This window comes from Schistocerca cancellata, chromosome 1, assembly GCF_023864275.1.
Source record: "Schistocerca cancellata isolate TAMUIC-IGC-003103 chromosome 1, iqSchCanc2.1, whole genome shotgun sequence".
In the NCBI taxonomy this organism is placed as follows: Eukaryota; Metazoa; Arthropoda; class Insecta; order Orthoptera; family Acrididae; genus Schistocerca; species Schistocerca cancellata.
The window spans coordinates 1,143,478,010-1,143,498,506 of NC_064626.1; the positions used below are offsets into that span (position 1 = coordinate 1,143,478,010).

At 42.8% G+C, this 20,497-nt stretch overlaps 1 non-coding gene across 1 annotated transcript; it reads left to right on the top strand.

Annotated features, from left to right (window-relative positions):
* Positions 1 to 5,950: 5,950 nt before the first annotated feature.
* On the top strand, positions 5,951 to 6,024 carry Trnai-aau (transfer RNA isoleucine (anticodon AAU)). The gene has a single exon. It is a non-coding gene; the product is annotated as a tRNA-Ile (tRNA).
* Positions 6,025 to 20,497: the final 14,473 nt, after the last annotated feature.

The window sequence follows — 20,497 nt, forward strand, 5'->3', positions numbered from 1 at the left end:
AAACTACCCTATTCCATGCGTATTGAAATGACAGCCTCTTTAAATCTGCATCTACTGTTGCGTTGGTTCACATATACTGTCCTGTTGGTTTGACAGCTTGGCCTTTACAAAGGTATTGCATTGACCAAAAAGTCAAGCTAAGTATGGAATAACAATTTCAATTACAACGGCTCATTATTTATGAGTGTATTTAAATAGTGGTAAGAAACAGTATAAAAGAAAATAGTATGGAAAATAAAATGCAATAAAAATATTAAAAGATATAGGGATATAAAATTAAATTTTAACTGTAACTTTACTGTACAGCTCATTTCTGATTGGCCGTTAGCATACTGTGGCTGGAATTACCGTGAAATTTTTGCATCTGTAGATCTGATCATAAAGAAGTGCATCTCGTTGATTTTTTAAATGACTGAAAACTTCGATTTCTTATAAGATATTCATTTGCTTCCCCTTCTTAGCATAATGCAAAATTCGGAGCTTTCCATTAATGTTTTCAGATGTATTTTTATCGTTTAGAAGGTGTAGTCCAGAGGCACTTGCATTGTTATCAAAATGGTTCAAATGGCTCTGAGCACTATGGGACTTAACATCTGTGGTCATCAGTCCCCTAGAACTTAGAACTACTTAAACCGAACTAACCTAAGGACATCACACACATCCATGCCCGAGGCAGGATTCGAACCTGCGACCGTAGCGGTCACGCGGTTCCAGACTGAAGCGCCTAGAACCGCACGGCCACACCGGCCGGCTTGCATTGTTATCCATAGTTTTTATGTGCTCTTTCAAACGTAACCGGAAGTTCCTTGCAGAAACAAAAATTCTGTGTGATTTCAGTCACACTCCGCTAACGACCAATCAGAAATGATCTATACAATACGATGAAATGTAAAATTTAATATTATAAAATTAATACAGCAGTAGCTGAAAATGCCACCTTCTTCTGATATATCCATTGCTGTGGTTCCCGCTATCAAGAAAATGTTATTATTAATTAATAGCCACTCGACTTTTTAACTGAATTGTTCATCTGAACACCCTATTGAGCTTTTTTGCAACTGATGCCCATCTTTACGATCTGACCAACACTTTGCATCTCCGAACACATACTTCTCATGCCCGCTCGTTACTTACCGGAACCATGGTACCGAAAGTTCCAGAATGTCAGACCCGCCGGCTGGCTATTGTTGACCAAAGAACACGAGTGGTACGCTTGTAAGGTTATCACACTGGACGTGCATTCTACAGGACTGCTGTTCACATCCCCTTCTGCCCACCCAGATTCAGGTCTGCTGTGCCTTCCCTGCATAAGTTATACTGAATGCTGGGACGGCTCCTTTGAAGGAACCTGATGTATTTCCTTCCCCATACTTTCCCAATCCAAGTTTGTGCTCCATCACAAATCTCTAACCACATCGTGGTTGACGGGAAACGAAACCCACGTCGCCCCTTCTTCCTTTCTTTGGTGGGTATAACAACAGATTCGGACTGTAGAAATACGGGGTTCTAGTCTTTGACTCGCCATTCTTCAGAATTTTTTTCGTTTTTTTCTCTTCCGCAGACTGAGGCCGAAATCTGATACCAGTAGACTTCTCTTGGCTTTCCCTGTGCCCCTCTGCTTTTGTGTCCTCCTTGCTTCGGCCGCAATGTTTTACTTTGCTTGCAACGTAGCAGAATTCCTAGGTCTACTTCGTGGTTCCCAACTCTGATGTTATATTCATAGCTGTTGCTCCTCATCACTTTCGTCTTTCTTTGGTTTAATCTCAGTCCATAATTGCATCTGTACAAATGTAAGCAGTGGTTGGGAAGGGAGTAAGACAGGGTTGTAGCCTCTCCCCGATGTTATTCAATCTGTATATTGAGCAAGCAGTAAAGGAAACAAAAGAAAAATTCGGAGTAGGTATTAAAATCCATGGAGAAGAAATAAAAACTTTGAGGTTCGCCGATGACATTGTAATTCTGTCAGAGACAGCAAAGGACTTGGAAGAGCAGTTGAACGGAATGGATGGTGTCTTGAAGGGAGGATATAAGATGAACATCAAGAAAAGCAAAACGAGGATAATGGAATGTAGTCGAATTAAATCGGGTGATGTTGAGGGTATTAGATTAGGAAATGAGACACTTAAGGTAGTAAAGGAGTTTTGCTATTTGGGGATCAAAATAACTGATGATGGTCGAAGTAGAGAGGATATAAAATGTAGATTGGCAATGGCAAGGAAAGCGTTTCGGAAGAAGAGAAATTTGTTAACATCGGATATAGATTTAAGTGTCAGGAACTCATTTCTGAAAGTATTTGCATGGAGTGTAGCCATGTATGGAAGTGAAACATGGACGGTAAATAGTTTGGACAAGAAGAGAATAGAAGCTTTCGAAATGTGGTGCTACAGAAGAATGCTGAAGATTAGATGGGTAGATCACATAACTAATGAGGAAGTATTGAATCGAATTGGGGAGAAGAGAAGTTTGTGGCACAACTTGACCAGAAGAAGGGATCGGTTGGTAGGATATGTTCTGAGGCATCAGGGGATCACCAATTTAGTATTGGAGGGCAGCGTGGAGGGTAAAAATCGTAGGGGGAGACCAAGAGATGAATACACTAAGCAGATTCAGAAGGATGGAGGTTGCAGTAGGTACTGGGAGATGAAGAAGCTTGCACAGGATAGAGTAGGATGGAGAGCTGCATCAAACCAGTCTCAGGACTGAAGACCACAACAACAACAACAACTGCATCTGAATTTAATGTAAGTGCTGGTTACATGGACAGTGTCTATTCGAGTAAGATTAATAAAAATCAGTAGGGAAAAATGCCACTGACTGTACTCGTCTGATTGGAGAAAACAGGAACGGAAAAATATCGATTATTCACTAACGTTGTATCACTTACATACAAAACTTTACATCTGTTTATGATAACAGATTTGCTGCAATATTTTCATCTTTTGTAGTTCTTATGTTGACTGACAGAATTAAAGTTGATAAAATGTTTTTAAAGTTAACATTTGTTTGTGTTGTTTGTGCATAGTGTACTTCAGGTCCCGGATTTAATTAGACGTTTTTGTGAGACAGCACTGTATCAGGTCTGTCCTCGTCTCTGCCGACTGACTCTTCAATGTGCAGGCTTACCAACTTCACAGCTGTGCTGCCCCCTGTACAGACCGAGAAAGTGCCAACATCTTGTGAGAACTTCTTTCAGATCTTTAAATTCCTCCTTTTCATCCCCTCTCTTTCGTGTTCAAAAGTGATGTTTTCTCTTTACGCCCGATACATTTGATGTATAGATGATGCTTTAGGGTGGATCTTATATGGCACGGTTTTGAATATTTGGCAATTTTTCTTTGGATACCCTCAGATTGGTTTCATCCGTGTAAAAATGAGCTCTGTGAAATTTGGGCTCAGTAGAATAAGAGGAAGTGTACCCCTGGGCATTGAAAACCGGAAAAATCAGGAAAAAAGAGAGTAGAACCATCAGCTTCACAAAATATTACTTCTGGATGATAAATTCTTTCATTAGCTAATGTAGGCCGGTTATTACTTCACTTCCCTTGACTAAACGCGTTGTCTTTTCACAGACCACATTGGTCGAGTGACGTGAGGGTCAGTGACCCCAGAATAGGGGGGCGGGGAGGGGAGGGAGAGCGTGAAGAGAGTCATGCCGTTCCTGTATGCGGTTCAACCAGGACCACTCTTGCAGTCCTTCATTGCTAAGGCAAGGTAGCAATCGTAGTATTATAATGTTTTCGTCTTCAGTTCGTTTGCAAGAGATTATATACTTGCTTCGGTGTTACTTGCTAAGAAAAGCTAGAAGTAACGTTCTATTGGTCAAGTAAACATCTACAATTTGCAGTTGTGGAAATTATATGTGCATCAAAGTGGCGCACTAGTTGTGTGGAAAGATGTGGTTTGTGGCAAAAAAGTACGCTTTTCGACACAGGTGCAGAGAAACTGCATACAAAAATTAGAAGCCTTGTATTAACAAAGTGGTGGCAGGTACAAAATTATACTCGAAGATCGTCGCAGATTCAGAAGCGAAAGGAAGCGGAGAACATAGGGCATGCCAATGATGTAAAGACCATTACTGTTCGAGAAGGTAGCCAGACGTTTATCAATCAGTATTTGAAAGGAAGGTCAAGGTTGGTGCGTGGAATAAATGATCGCGGTATTTCTAACTTTACAAAAACTGAGCAGTCATTTATGCTACGGTACCTTTCTCCTGTTCTGCCTTCGTGGCTACTTTTGATCCTAACTAACCGCCTACATAAAAAAATGAAAGTCGTCATTAAACTGAATCATGATGAAAACACCAAAAAGATTAAAGTAGAAATCGATTAAATCTCGAAAATTATCAATAACGGGATGGAATAGTTTGGTTCTAACTTACCAGATTTCATTTGAGTGACGAATTCAACACAGATCCAACGGAGCGACACGAAAATAAATACTTTGTCAATGATAGTTACTAAAATCTTAAAGTCGTCAATGATTCAGCTGAGAGAGGCTTGAAGCACAAGGAGGGCTGCAAAGAACTATTTACCAAATATGATGAACGGAAGCAGCACGTTCTTCAGATTTATTCGTGTATTCTCGGACATTTCCTGTCTGTAAAAAAAGATCTTATCATGGAATAAGAATGTTTAAAAGTAAACGCAATTTTATCGTCATATTTGCGTGACCGACATTATCTTTAGCAGCTTTATAGACTGTATTATTACAGTTAATACATAATATCAGTAATTACGTTGAAAGTGATGAAGTTAACGGTTAATTATTTCCTGTGTAGTACACCTATTTTTTGTTGTTGTATTTTTGGGTCTGTGACTGAAACCGGTCGATATTTGGGTTGTAAATAAAAAAGCAGTTGATGGTCAAACACGCATTTTGTACATTAATCAGATACCTCTAAACAATAGTTTTTGAAATTAAACAATCAGCTCTTTAAGCGATTTTTCATGCCTAGGGGCACGCCTTGCTCTTATCCATTGGAGCTCAAATTACACACAACTCAGTTTGTTGTACAGTGGAACCAAACTAGAGCACAGCACAAAAAGAAGTCACACTTGAAAAATAGGAATCACCATAACGAAACGTAGAGAAATACACTTACAGTACTGCATCGCCGTGTTCTTTAGTGTGCCTACCACATTCGCTCTGGTGTGTTAAGCTGAATATTATCTCAGCATGCCGGCACAGTATTGCTTAAGGCCGGACAAAGTACTTCTTCATCGGCTTGTACGAAATGTTACAGATTACTTAACATGACTACCTGAAGACGACAATAAGATGCTACCGTCTAGAAATCTGGACGTAACTGGCACAAGACTCACGCATAGCAACAAACCCGATTTTTGACAATGTACCCTGTGCTTATTGAGAACATGTACTGTACACTTCCATGCCCCCCGTCGTATACGCTTCTGTTGAGTGACTACGGGCGGAGAGATCCACCAGCATCCGCGCAGATTCCTTACTTACGCGTTGTACTGTAATACGCAATACCTGTGACATAACAACTGCGACGCAATAGTGTTTAGAAAGCCCCCACCACTCGTTACCCTCGCATGTAATGTACACTTAAAGTGGTACCCCCGTTATCGAGGCCTGTCTGGTGGGGCATCATCCATACGTGGATGTCCACATGGGTCGGCGGAATGCAAACGCCGCGTAGCTGATAAGGGCGCACCGGATTTGTCCAGTTTTAACAGCGGCGCCTGCAGGCGGGAGAGACAAGCGTTGGCCTTGAACTCTCTGGCGAGACACGCACTGGCGCAGTGCTCTTCACGTGCTGCTGCTCTGCGTGGGCAGACGCCGCGATGACGTGTTGGCCGCCGCCACCACCAACTGCCATGCTGTATCTGAGCCAACCGTTCGAACAGACCCACGTCTTGCAAAGTATTTATATCACGCCATGCAGAGGAATGTTATTAATATACCTTTATAAGAGTGTTTCAGCATCGGCCCGTTAGCTCAGTTGGTTAGAGCGTCGTGCTAATAACGCGAAGGTCGTGGGTTCGATCCCCCCACGGGCCAGTATTTTTTTTGTTTAAAAAAACTTTGCATTTGCTCTAAGTATTCTATAGATTACGTGTTTTTGTTAATTTACTGGTCATCTAACACAATATTCAAAGAAAGAAATATATGCAACTGCTGTATGAGGCATTCAGAATAGAAGTGGTGCAAGTCCAGAGAAAGAGTTTCTGAGATGTCGGAAGATAAATAAATATATATGGGATTAAAAAAATCAGCATAAACTTAATAAACATATATTTCATTTATTGTGAAATAGACAATTGTACTTCACTTATTCCTTGCGAAGAAACATTGGAGGCTACAACAATGTTTGAAACGGAAATTATGGACTTGCTTGAGTAGTCTCCTAAAAATTAATACATACAAAGTATGCATAATATAACAGATCCGTGTTGAATATGTCCATCTCTCTCTCTCTCTCTCTCTCTATTCGTTTAGTCGGTTCCGACTCTTCGTGACCCCATGAACCAAATCACGCCACTTTTTCCTGTCTTGCACTTTCTCCCGTAGACCTTCCAGATTGGAACACATTGCTTCTGTGATGCCATCGATCCATCTCATCCTCTGACGTCCTCTTCTTCTAGTTCGTTCAATCTTCCCCAGCATTAATGTTTTTTCCAGCGAGGCATGCCTTCGCATTGTGTGTCCAAATTAGGTCAGCTTTTGTTTTAACATTAGACCTTCCAGGGAGAAATCTGGTTTTATTTGCTCAAATATTGATCTGTTGGTTCTCTTTGCAGTCCATGGAACTCTAAGAAGTTTCCTCCAACACCACAATTCGAAGGAGTCAATTCTTCGCCGTTCAGCCTTTCTAATGGTCCAGGTCTCACATCCATACATCACAACTGGAAAGACCATAGCCCTCACAATACGGATCTTTGTTGCTAGTGTTATATCTCTGGACCTTACAACCTTGTCAAGGTTTGACATCGCCTGTCTACCGAGCAACAGGCGTCTCCGGATTTCATGGCTGCAGTCGCCATCAGCAGAGATCTGGGAACCGAGATAACTGAATGTGGTCACTACCTCCATGGTTCTCCTGCTATATCCCACGAATTGGTAGGTGTAGTTGCCATAATTTTCGTTTTCTTCACGTTCAGCATAAGACAGGCCTTTTCACTTTCGTCTTTCATCTTCAGTAAGAGTGTTCTCAATTCTTCTTCACTTTCTGCCAACAGGATCGTATCATCCGCGTACCTGAGGTTGTTTACATTTATTCCAGCTATTTTAATTCCTGTTTCTCCTTCATCTAGCCTCGCATTCCTCATAACATGTTCTGCATACAGACTGAATAAGTACGGTGACAGTATGCAGCCTTGCCAGACCCCTTTCTGAATCTTTATCCATTTCGTTGTTCCATACATAGTTCTCACCGTGGCTTCTTGGTCAAGGTATAAACTCCGTATCAGATGAATGAGGTGATCTGGTACACCCATGTTTTTCAGTACGTTCCATAATTTGTTGTGGTCGACGCAGTCAAAGGCTTTGGCGTAGTCAATAAAGCAGAGGTACACATCTTTCTGGAATTCTCTCACTTTTTCCATAATCCACCGAATTTTAGCAATTTGATCTCTAGTTTCTCTTCCTTTCCTAAATCCAGCTTGTTCTTCTGGTAGCTCTCGATCTAGATATTGGCGAAGTCTATTTTGTAAGATTTTCAACATAACTTTGCTAGCATGTGAAATAAGTGCGATTGTTCGGTAATCTGAGCATTCTTTAGAACTTCTCTTCTTTGGAATGGGGATGAATACTGATCTTTTCCAGTCTTCTGGCCACTGCTGCGTGATCCGTATTTTTTGACATATTGAGTGCAGCACTTTCACTGCATCCTTTCCAGTGACTTTAAACAATTCTGCTGGCACTTCATATGTCCACTAGTTTTGTTATAAGCCATATTTTCAAGGGCCCACTGGATTTCGCTCTCCAAAATATCTGGCTCTAGTTCTAAATTACCATTAACATCAGCAGTAGGAGCCCTGTCATTATGCAGTTCTTTCTTGTATAGGTCTTCTACATATTCTGCGCATCTTTCCTTAACACCCTCTGCTTCACTCCATACCCATTCTTGTCTTGATTACATATGCCTACTTATTCGCTCATAGAACAATTCATTGTTGTCTTCAGACTCGGCGTAATTTTCAACCAACTGTTTTTGACATGTTTTTGCAGTGCAAGGAACGTGTTTAAAGAAACGGTGCTGAATTGGAGAAATAAAAAGCAGCAAATCCAATATATTCTCCTTTGCGTCCGTAACTGCACGTCGCTGCTTGTGTAGAGACTGTCTTGTTCTGGTAGCTGACTTGTTGCTCGTCCTTCACCTTTCTTTGTCAAATTAATTTCATGGAAATGAATGACAGGATCGAGGGTATTGTGGTATCTTAGTGAATATACACATCCCTTTTCGTACCTCAACCACTAAATGTCTTGTCATTTCAGTTTGTGATCGTTAACGGTTTTCTTCCTGTTTGAATGCCTGCTTCTAATTTCTTTGTGGATAAAAGGTCAGTATGCATCCTGTGAACTATTTTAAAATGATTTTTCTGCTTGGTTTGGTTGAACGGTTATCAAGTTATCTGTCGATTAAATATGGGTTGCCTCTACTCTTTACTTCGGTCAAGCCAAAGTCGGCATCGTTTGGTAGGTGCTAATGAACTGACACAAAAAATTTATGATCTACGATTTTGGATTGCATACCAGTAATAGTTTCTTCAAAGAAAGTGCCATTTTTATGTTCCGATTTTGTACTGTGCAGCTGTCGTAATACAAAATCATATGCATGCAATGGTTTGTATGTTCCTGGAGATGCTTCAGTAGGGGCGCTGAAAGATCATGTGGCCCTCTTCCCCCTGCTGTTTCATCCCACATACACGTAAAATCATTTTTCACTATATGAAAGTTTTCCCAAGTTGTAGCACACAGATCCCCTTGTGCTACTGACGTGGACAGTTTTGGAAACGGGATTGACTTCTATAGATCAAAGATCAGAACGTACAAGTCATTCGGCATATTTGCTGCATCTGATTTCAAATTCTTCATAGCCCGAGGAGTTTTTCTTAAGCGCACATCTTTTCTGGGTCATGGACAGCAAAATAGCTTCATTCTGTTCTACTGAAATCTTCATGTTCATTTCATCACAGAAACTGCACGTGTCTTTTGATGGTACCTTGAAATGGAGATAACATTTTGTTGAAAAGACATGTTAACAGAATTTCCCGTTTACTGGTGTTCTACGTTCTTTATCACATTTCTGGATGTACATGCTGACACTTTGGCAGGGTTTTAAGTATTCTCTTTCGGGACTTTTGTTTCTTATGTAACGGCTTTGATAGGCTGTATATGATTTTATAATTTCCATAACATCCGTTTTATCGATTTTATTGCCTGAGGTCTTCTTACCACGAGTGTGAACTACAGCTTAGTTATGCAACGGTATAGTCGTCCATCGGATATCCGAAATGTGTTCAGAGGGAATGCTTTTCAAACCTGGACTCTTTGGTTTTCCATATCTAGGAAGCAAAGGACGTTAATTTCTGATTTCCATAATCACTTCGCGGTCATCTCTCTTGCGCACGGATTGATTGCACTGATCCCTGAAGATAAATATTTTGTTTGAATAGTCACCTAGATTCATGAGAATAAAACAGTTTCCGTTGTTCTTGCACAATACTTTAATGGACGTAGAGACTCAGTAACACACTTTTCCTTCAACCAGTTTGTCCTTTCCTGGTTATATACTCATGTCCAAAATTTCGGAGAGTTTTCCTTTTGTTGGTCTCCCAGGTCTCCACATGTCGTGTACGTTTTCCTTCTCTCTGCTTTAATGGTGACTGGCTATTCTCTACGATTCCCTCTCTCAGCCGTACAACAAAAAACATAAGAAAAATAGCTATTACAAATACCAAAAGTAACATTAGAGAAACGCATTGTATTGCGTTAGCGGTTTCAAGACAGGTTATGTTGTTGTCAGACCAGGTGTACGAACGGTATAAGTGAACTGTGTTTCGCAGTACGTTTTGAATTAAATTAGTTTACCTTCATTACCTTCTGAACAGTCGTCTATGCCCATAGTAAAGGTTATTTGGTGTAATGGAAATACAACACTTTCAAAAAATGGCTCTGAGCACTACGGGACTTAACTTCTAAGGTCATCAGTCCCCTAGAACGTAGAACTACTTAAATCTAACTAACCTAAGGACATCACACACACCCATGCCCGAGGCAGGATTCTAACCTGCGACCGTAGCGGTCGCACGGTTCCACACTGTACCGCCTAGAACCGCTCGGCCACCTCGGCCGGCTACAACACTTTGAAACACAGGATGCAGTGTGGGCTTGCTTCACTTGTCGTCTGAAATAATAAACGGCTGTTCCACTTGCCAAGAAGAGTGCTGCCATCTGACACAGCTCAACCAGGGACTTGATTCACTAATGTGAGGAAAAGATCTCGCAATACAGAGAGTACCAGGCCTGTGTTCTCAAAACATAGGTTTTGAGGTGTTTCACCGCTTGCTCTCTGATCGCCTCGTATCATGGTAGTTTCTAGAGAACTGTGGGTGCAGTGATGGCTAGTTTTCCTCTTACCCTACACAATATATTGGGGGAGTCGCATTGAGAAACTGCAGGACAAATGGACTAGTACCGACAGTATACGAGGAACCACAAATGCTGTGCCGTTCGTATCTGTATCAGCACCACTTTTGTTCTAGGTTGGCTGAATTTCCCGCGGTGTGCTAACGGATCTGCTGAAACACTTACTTCTTCTGAAGAAGTGCACATTATTTTAGAATTCAGAGACGATACGAGGGGCGTTTGAAAAGTCCGTGCAAAGTCTGAGAGATGGCACCACCGGCGCGTATCGAGGTCATGTTTAGTTAGTAACATCTTTGGAAAGAACGCACACCAAGTTTCAGCCATATTGGTCTATTTCTTTGTGGTTGGCATTCGTGTCAATCAAGGAAGCAGAGTGATTGTCAAAAAATGGACAAAAAAGAATTTCGTGTGGTGATTAAACATTACTTTATGAAAGGTAAAACACCTCAGGAGACTAAAGAGAAGCTTGATAAACATTACGGTGACTCTGCACCTTAGATTAGAACAGTTTATAAGCGGTTTCAAAATTTTCGGAGTGGCCATATGGGCACAAGTGATGCTGAACGTTCTGGACGTCCTGTGGATGTTACGACTCCAGAAATCATTGATAAAATCTATGATATGGTGATGAATGACAGAAGAATTCAGGTGCGTGAGATTGCTAGTGCTGTGGGCGTCTCGAATGAACGGATACATAATGTTTTGCATAAACATTTGGGCATGAGAAAGCTATCCGCAAGATATATTCCGCGGTTGCTCATGCTTGACCAAAAACGGAATCGTGTGAAGTGTTGCAAGGATGGTTTGCAGCTGATCAGGAAGAATCTACAGGACTTCAAGCGTCATTTCGTCACTGTGGACGAAACATGGATACATTACTATACTCCTGAGACCAAACACCAATCTAAACAATGGGTTATCAAGGAAGAATCTGCATCAAAGAAGGTAAAGACCATTCCATCGGCCGGAAAGGTTATGGCGACTGTCTTCTGAGATTCGCAAGGGATAATCCTCATCGACTACCTGGAATAGGGTAAAGCTATTATAGGTGCATATTATTCATCGTTATTGGACCGTTTGAAAACCGAGCTGCAAGAAAAATGCCGTCGATTGGAGCGCAAAAAAGTCCTTTTCCGTCATGATATTGCACCATCATACACCTCAGCAGCTGTAGTCACAAAATTAATGGATTTAGGATTCCAACTCGTTTCACATCCCCCCTATTCTCCAGACTTGTCTCCCTCGGACTATTATTTCTTCCCCAATTTGAAGAAATGGCCGGCGGGACAAAGATTTTATTCAAACGATGAGGTGATTCCAGCAACTAATAGCTATTTTGCAGACTTGGACAATTCCTATTATTCGGAAGGGATCAACAAATTACAACAGCGTCGTATAGGTCTAAAAGGAGACTATGTCGAAAAATAAAAAAAAAAGGTTTACCCCAAACACGCAAGTAGTTTTTATTTTTGCACAGACTTTTCAAACGCCCCTCATACATCAAAACCACTAAATTTCATTTCGTTTTCAGGCCTAATTTGAAATTTACTCAAATACACTCCTCCATTAAGTCTTAAACTTAATTTCTTCTAGAGTCAAAGAGTACAGTGTTATCAGCAAAATGAAGATGTTTCATGTATGTTCTATTACCACATTTTTCCCCTGCTTTAGTGATGTGAAAACTTACTCTGGTGATGTTGAGAATAGTTTTCGTGGCGTGAAAACTCCTTTTCTGACCCCTATTACAAATTCTGAATTTCCCACTGTGGTGTCACCGCCAGACACCACACTTGCTAGGTGGTAGCCTTTAAATCGGCCGCGGTCCGGTAGTATACGTCGGACCCGCGTGTCGCCACTGTCAGTGATTGCAGACCGAGCGCCGCCACACGGCAGGTCTAGTGAGACGTCCTAGCACTCGTCCCAGTTGTACAGCCGACTTTGCTAGCGATGCTACACTGACAAATACGCTCTCATTTGCCGAGACGATAGTTAGCATAACCTTCAGCTACGTCAATTGCTACGACCTAGCAAGGCGCCATTAACAGTTAATATTGAGATTGCGCGATGTACACCAATTATGGATTAAAGTTAAGTATTCCAGCAACTACGTTCTTTCCTTACTAGACTCAACTACTTTTCTGTTCCAGACCTCACGCCAGTCTGCGTGAGTTTAACGCGTGCATTTCGGCCTCCTCTAGCTATACGGTGTTGGCTCTTCTGCCAACACATCACCCACTGTCTTGATTAAATCTTACAGGAACTATATCCATGATGTATATACGTTCTAAGACGAAAAAACGACGCACCACGGAGGAATTATCCGAATGGGATGGAAATCGGTGGATGTTATGTACATGCACAGACAAAAGAATGCATATAATTTCAGGAAATTGGAAGATTTATTCTAGACAAAGAGTTTCACAAAAATGAATAAGTCAGTAACACGTTGGTACACGTCTGGTCCTTATGCAAGTAGTTATTCGGCTTGGCTTGATTGATAGAGTTGTTGGATGTCCTTCTGAGGTACGTCGTGCCAAATTCGGTCCAACTCACACATTAGATCGTCAAAATCCCGAGCTGACATGAAGACCCTGCCCATAATGCTCCAAACGTGCCAATTGGAGAGAGATCCGGCGACTTTGCTGGCCAAGGTAGGGTTTGGTAAGCGCGAAGACCAGCAGTACAAACTATCGCCGTATGCAGACGGGCATTTTCTTGCTGAAATACACTCCTGGAAATTGAAATAAGAACACCGTGACTTCATTGTCCCAGGAAGGGGAAACTTTATTGACACATTCCTGGGGTCAGATACATCACATGATCACACTGACAGAACCGCAGGCACATGGACACAGGCAACAGAGCATGTACAATGTCGGCACTAGTACAGTGTATATCCACCTTTCGCAGCAATGCAGGCTGCTATTCTCCCATGGAGACGATCGTAGAGATGCTGGATGTAGTCCTGTGGAACGGCTTGCCATGCCATTTCCACCTGGCGCCTCAGTTGGACCAGCGTTCGTGCTGGACGTGCAGACCGCGTGAGACGACGCTTCATCCAGTCCCAATCATGCTCAATGGGGGACAGATCCGAAGATCTTGCTGGCCAGGGTAGTTGACTTACACCTTCTAGAGCACGTTGGGTGGCACGGGATACATGCGGACGTGCATTGTCCTGTTGGAACAGCAAGTTCCCTTGCCGGTCTAGGAATGGTAGAACGATGGGTTCGATGACGGTTTGGATGTACCGTGCACTATTCAGTGTCCCCTCGACGATCACCAGTGGTGTACGGCCAGTGTAGGAGATCGCTCGCCACACCATGATGCCGGGTGTTGGCCCTGTGTGCCTCGGTCGTATGCAGTCCTGATTGTGGCGCTCACCTGCACGGCGCCAAACTCGCATACGACCATTATTGGCACCAAGGCAGAAGCGACTCTCATCGCTGAAGACGACACGTCTCCATTCGTCCCTCCATTCACGCCTGTCGCGACACCACTGGAGGCGGGCTGCACGATGTTGGGGCGTGAGCGGAAGACGGCCTAACGGTGTGCGGGACCGTAGCCCAGCTTCATGGAGACGGTTGCGAATGGTCCTCGCCGATACCCCAGGAGCAACAGTGTCCCTAATTTGCTGGGAAGTGGCGGTGCGGTCCCCTACGGCACTGCGTAGGATCCTACGGTCTTGGCGTGCATCCGTGCGTCGCTGCGGTCCGGTCCCAGGTCGACGGGCATGTGCACCTTCCGCCGACCACTGGCGACAACATCGATGTACTGTGGAGACCTCACGCCCCACGTGTTGAGCAATTCGGCGGTACGTCCACCCGGCCTCCCGCATGCCCACTATACGCCCTCGCTCAAAGTCCGTCAACTGCACATACGGTTCACGTCCACGCTGTCGCGGTATGCTACCAGTGTTAAAGACTGCGATGGAGCTCCGTATGCCACGGCAAACTGGCTGACACTGACGGCGGCGGTGCACAAATGCTGCGCAGCTAGCGCCATTCGACAGCCAACACCGCGGCTCCTGGTGTGTCCGCTGTGCCGTGCGTGTGATCATTGCTTGTACAGCCCTCTCTCAGTGTCGGGAGCAAGTATGGTGGGTCTGACACACCGGTGTCAATGTGTTCTTTTTTCCATTTCCAGGAGTGTATAAGCCCAGGATGGCTTGCCTTGAAAGTCAACAAAACGAGGCGTTTCGGAGCTGCGGATGACAACGAAAGGGGTTTTGCTGTGAAATGAAATGACACTGTCGGGCCAGTATCCTCCCATTTTCCAGGGAGTCTCCACACACCTTCGCCTTCGGGGCTCAGTTCGAAACGAAACAAATTACTGAAGACAGTTCTACCCCAGGCCGAAGATTTCCAATTCATTCGTGATACGTCGGTTTTCTTTTTTTCTTTTTTTTTCCCTTAGAGTTGCTTAACAGTGTACTAACATATGTAAATACGTTGAATCACTTCTCATGGCTTATCGTCTGTTTGTTGAAAGCCAGTCAAAAATGTTCTCAGATTGTATGAATCCTGCGTATAGATGAAATCAAAATTTATTCCACATTTCATAACGCGGACTTGTGAATATCCATTGTACATAATCATTCTAGAGCCAGCCTGCAATTTTGCGTGATTGAAACCTTTCTTTTTCTGCGTGATCAATGAGAATGTCTTGCACATTATTCAGAGGAGACTAATAGGTTTATAACTTTTTTTTTATATTTTTCCTGTCACCCTTCTTCTGAAGTAGAACGAACACAGGATTGTTCCAGATGTGAGTAATTGTTTTCCTCCGCGGATATTCTGTGAATAATTTTGCGAGTTCCTTTTGTATCATTTTCCCTGTTGCTTTATTCATTTCTATTGTAAAACCATCACTGGGTGTATTTCTTTTCTTTGTATTTAGTATAATGTTAGACTCCTCATTTAGTTTTCTCCCAGAATGTAATTATTTCCATTACTGTACATTTCGTGTTCTGGTCTTATTCGCTGGGGGCTGTCTCGAAAGTGCTGTAATGGAAATCATGGGTGGCTGGAGAAGAAACATTAACCCCACAGCTGAAATTTCCAAAGAGGTACACAGGACAGGAGTGCAGCATTCTACGTCGTGCTCTGTTTCTTTTTCAGTTGTCTATAGGCGGGACAAAACAGGTCAGAGATCACAGGAGAAAACATGTATGCAGGACTCTCCTTAAAATAAAATGCAGTTTGTTAGGTAGCGACAGTCTTCCACTTCTAGATTCGGGCGAGCACTCACTGAAGCGGAACTCCCATCAAATGAAACTTAAAATTGAAAAAAAAAAATGCTTGACTAATAATACAAGGAACAGGTAATACGCTTTTTGCAGCAGGCGAAAATTGGAAAGACAACAATTTTGTCGTCGTTACGCAAGAGACTGCATCAGGGAAAGACCAAAACTGAAAATTCAGGAGCGTCTGTGAACTGATTCTTTGATCTACAAATCGAGTTGCAAGTGATGTTTAATAATTATGAAGGGAGAAAAGGAACTGCTTGGAGAAGGGAATTGGGTGTATATTATCTTCTCCATAAAAAAATTCTTCTGCGGTATCAATCCTATTTCATTTTTATTATACAGAGTGTTACAAAAAGGTACGGCCAAATTTTCAGGAAACATTCCTCACACACAAATAAAGAAAAGATGTTATGTGGACATATGTCCGGAAACGCTTAATTTCCATGTTAGAGCTCATTTTAGTTTCGTCCACCTACGCTCAATGGAGCACGTTATCATGATTTCATACGGGATACTCTACCTGTGCTGCTAGAACATGTGCCTTTAAAGGTACGACACAACATGTGGTTCATGCGCGATGGAGCTCCTGCACATTTCAGTCGAAGTGTTCGTAGGCTTCTGAACAACAGATTCGGTGACCGATGGATTGGTAGAGGCGGACCAATTCCATGGCCTCCACGCTCTCCTGATCTCAACCCTCTTGACTTTCATTTATGGGGGCATTTGAAAGCTCTTGTCTACGCAACCCCGGTACCAAATGTAGAGACTTTTCGTGCTCGTGTTGTGGACGGCTGTGATGCAGTACGCCATTCTCCAGGGCTGCATCAGCGCATCAGGGATTCCATGCGACGGAGGGTGGATGCATGTAACCTCGCTAACGGAGGACATTTTGAACATTTCGTGTAACAAAGTGTTTGAAGTCACGCTGGTACGTTCTGTTGCTGTGTGTTTCCATTCCATGATTAATGTGGTTTGAAGAGAAGTAATAAAATGAGCTCTGACATGGAAAGTAAGCGTTTCCGGACACATGTCCACATAACATATTTTCTTTCTTTGTGTGTGAGGAATGTTTTCTGAAAGTTTGGCCGCACCTTTTGGTAACACCCTGTATACTACCTGACCCGGCCATGCTTTGCTGTCCGCTTAAAGAAAGAAAACAGAGAGCACACTTTTCTAATATGTGTGGGAACTGGATATACGTTCCAATATCCTTCTCTTCCCTTTCTCTGTACATGTCCACCTCTACCTTTCCTTGACCTCCTCCTCCTTCCACATCTCTCTGTCCATCACCTCCTCCCTCCCTCTCTCTTCATGTCCTCCTTCCCCCCCTCTCCCCCTGTTCTAGACCATCACCTCCTCTCCCTTTTCTGTGTCCATCTTCTCTTCCACCTCTCTCTCCTCCTCCACCTCTCTGTCCATGTCCTCCTGCCCTCTCTCTCTGTCCATCACCTCCTCCCTCCCTCTCTCTTCATCTCCTCCTTCAACCCTCTTCCCCTGTCCCAGACGTTTCCAGTCCACATTCATATGAAGCACCTACTTCATACGTAATGTGTACGTAGAATGGGATGAGTTAGTAGCACTGTACACGAATCTTTCGATTACCAGCTAATACTCGTCATGTGATTTCTTTAATACAGACTACTGACAAACTTGCGCTCTAATTTTATGGCACAAACTATCCCTATAGTTGGTTCTTTTTCCGTAACATACGTCGGTGCGATTCAGTGATCTTAGGCAGGGATCTGCTGACTTAATAGACTGACCGTTGCGTGGAGGCGTCAGAACCGGGGGTGGGGTTGCTGAGACTTTAATTGCTTTCTGAGTCGTTATAGCTTCTGATGACGTCTCCAGCGTTAGGAGATGAAACTTTAGAGGGAGGAATGTGCCTTGGACAACTGGCTAATGCCCATAAAACAAAAATCACCAAGGATACTATTTCTTGTTGTTCCATGTTCCATAGGCTCACTATCTTCATCATTATGTCGTTTTTGTCTCTCTCTCTTTACTTTCCTGTTTTGTGATCACGTGTTTATGTAGAAAACATGAGCATTCTGATGGAGGATAGGGAAAGAAGACGTGAATGTTATTATACTGTATGCCACTCCAACTTTGAAGGGTGTGTTTTCGTGGTGACGTTCTGCTTCCGTTTTATTGGAGATTGATTTGAGAATAAACCTTATATGCAGCTAAATCGTTCCAGCAAATGCCGGGACGGTTTCTTTGAAGAGGCACGACCACTTTCCTTGGCCATCCTTAACAAAAACAACCCGAGATTGCGCTTCGTCTCTAATGACCTCGTTGTCGACGGACGTTGAACCCTTATTTCCTTCCTTCCTTCTTCCATATGCACCAAAACGAGTGTGGAAAACAGGTGAAGACTACCTGCCCGAACATCCGATATGAGGCGTCTGACGTTGGTGTCGCCGAAACAAACGCCTAAGTCTCTGTCCGATTCTCGAATGGTCGCGTACCCGTCTCTTCAGCTTGGAGAGCGCAAATTTTGCGGAAAAGGGCCATTATCGTGTTACCTGTCGCAGAGTCGCGCGCAACCAAGCGCGCTCTTTTGTAACGCTCAGTGAATCTCGAGTGCCATTATGGAACCGCAGAAGCCCTATGCAGTCACGAGAAGGCTAACACGCGACCTTGAGACGAGGTCTGGCCCCTCCCTTACATAACGCGTTCGCCTGTGAAATACTGTCTCGCGTAACTTGGCGAAGCCGCACTAGAGCCGCTGCTGGCTCGTGTGCGTCTGGTACAGTGTCACGCGATAACGTCTTCCTCAGTGGACACTTTCCAAAAGAGGAACAATAACTACTGTGTACTTGCGACACAATCACAAAAACATGATCATGATGATGATGAATGAAGTCCCATACTCCGTGACGGAGCGTGGGGGAACGATGCGGGAGACCCGCACCGCTTTACTAGGCAAGGTCCTAGTGGAGGTGGTTTGCAATTGCCTTCCTCCGACCGTAAGGGGGATGAATGATGATGATGAAGACGACACAACAACACTCAGTCATCTCGAGGCAGGAAAAATCCCTGACCCCGCGCTCGGGAAGCGAGAACGCTACCGCGAGACCACGAGCAGCGTACCAAAAACATATAGATGTAGTTAATAGTTCCGGTCGGGTGGTAGTCATCATAAGACTACGAAAAAAAAGAAGACAAGAACAATCATTATAATGTATAAAATCTGCCAAGTGACTAGACCAGCTCATCAAAAATTTCCAGAGACCTATAAATGGACTTCAATATGGGATGTGTTCACCTTCGCCTTTATAACGGCTTTACACTTCCAGTCAGGTCCCTAAATGTTTGTGTAGCAATGGCAGCCCATTCTCCGTGTAATCTTACCGTCTCACACATCACCATTAAAATTCTCTGTCTCTGCACAAGTTTTGAAAGCTTCGAGAGGCGTAAGACATGCAAAAGGAAAACTTTTTACTTATCTTCCTTTTTTCTTCTTCTTGTTGACTGCAGTTATTGTGTCTGGGGGTACGTTCTTGGGGCTGAAGTTTTGATTTATAACTTTGTGGGTTCCTGATGACTAAATAACGATGAAGATTTGCCTGTATAATTCTTGAATTTTATTCTGTGTGACATTTTTCAATATCACACCGTCTTTAGAATCTCCACTTCAAGACTCAAATTCAAATTTTTATGGCATAACATTAAAAATTCCGACAGATTCCATCAGAGGGATTCCCAGTACCACCTACATTCTGTGGCATTCACAATATTCCAAAGAGTTGACAAAGCAGAGTTTACAAACTTTCTTGACAAAAGAAGAATCATCACCAAATCATTATTTTATAAATGAATCCATAAATAAATTTTATAACTAGTGTTAAATCATGCAATTAATAATATAGGTTTTAAATATGCCAGATATTTTCGTAATTTCAAATATTTTTTTAATAAATGAATCCATAAATAAATGCAAATTTGCGTTAATGCAATTAATAATATGAATTTTAAATATGCCAGATATTTTCGTAATTTCAGATATTTTTTAAAAGAAGAATAATTTTAGCCACACATACAGATTAGTTCGTAACGATTCTAACAAATTAATTTTTTTAAAAAATCAGGCTGATATATAATACATCTTATACTAAATCATATGAAGTTCATTCAGTTGAATAACTGATAGAATGTTCACCTATACGAGAATCGATAGTATACATAGTATCGGTTCTTTCTATAAAAAAAAGGTAGTGTCGGAGGAGGGTGTCCCATTACATCCCTCAGGAGCTGAAACCAGAGAAGGTGCTGATATGGGATGCTCGGGTCTGGAGTGAATTAGACGTTCTAACTCACCCCAAAGGCGTTCCATTGGGTTCAGATCGGGTCTCTTGGCAGTCCAGGAATGTTATTCTCCACAAACCACTGCCTTGCAGATGCTGCTTTACGACAGGGTGCATTGTCATGCTGAAGCAAATACTCATCGTCTCCGAACTGTCCGTCTGCTGTACTCAGTACACAGTAAAATAATATGTGTTCCTATCCTTCCGCCTCAAGTACAATGAGATCACACGCTAACCACGAAAAACACCCCCATATTCTAACACCACCTCCTACGCACTTCACCATTGGCACTAACACGATGGCAGGTAGCGTTCTGCAGGCATTCGC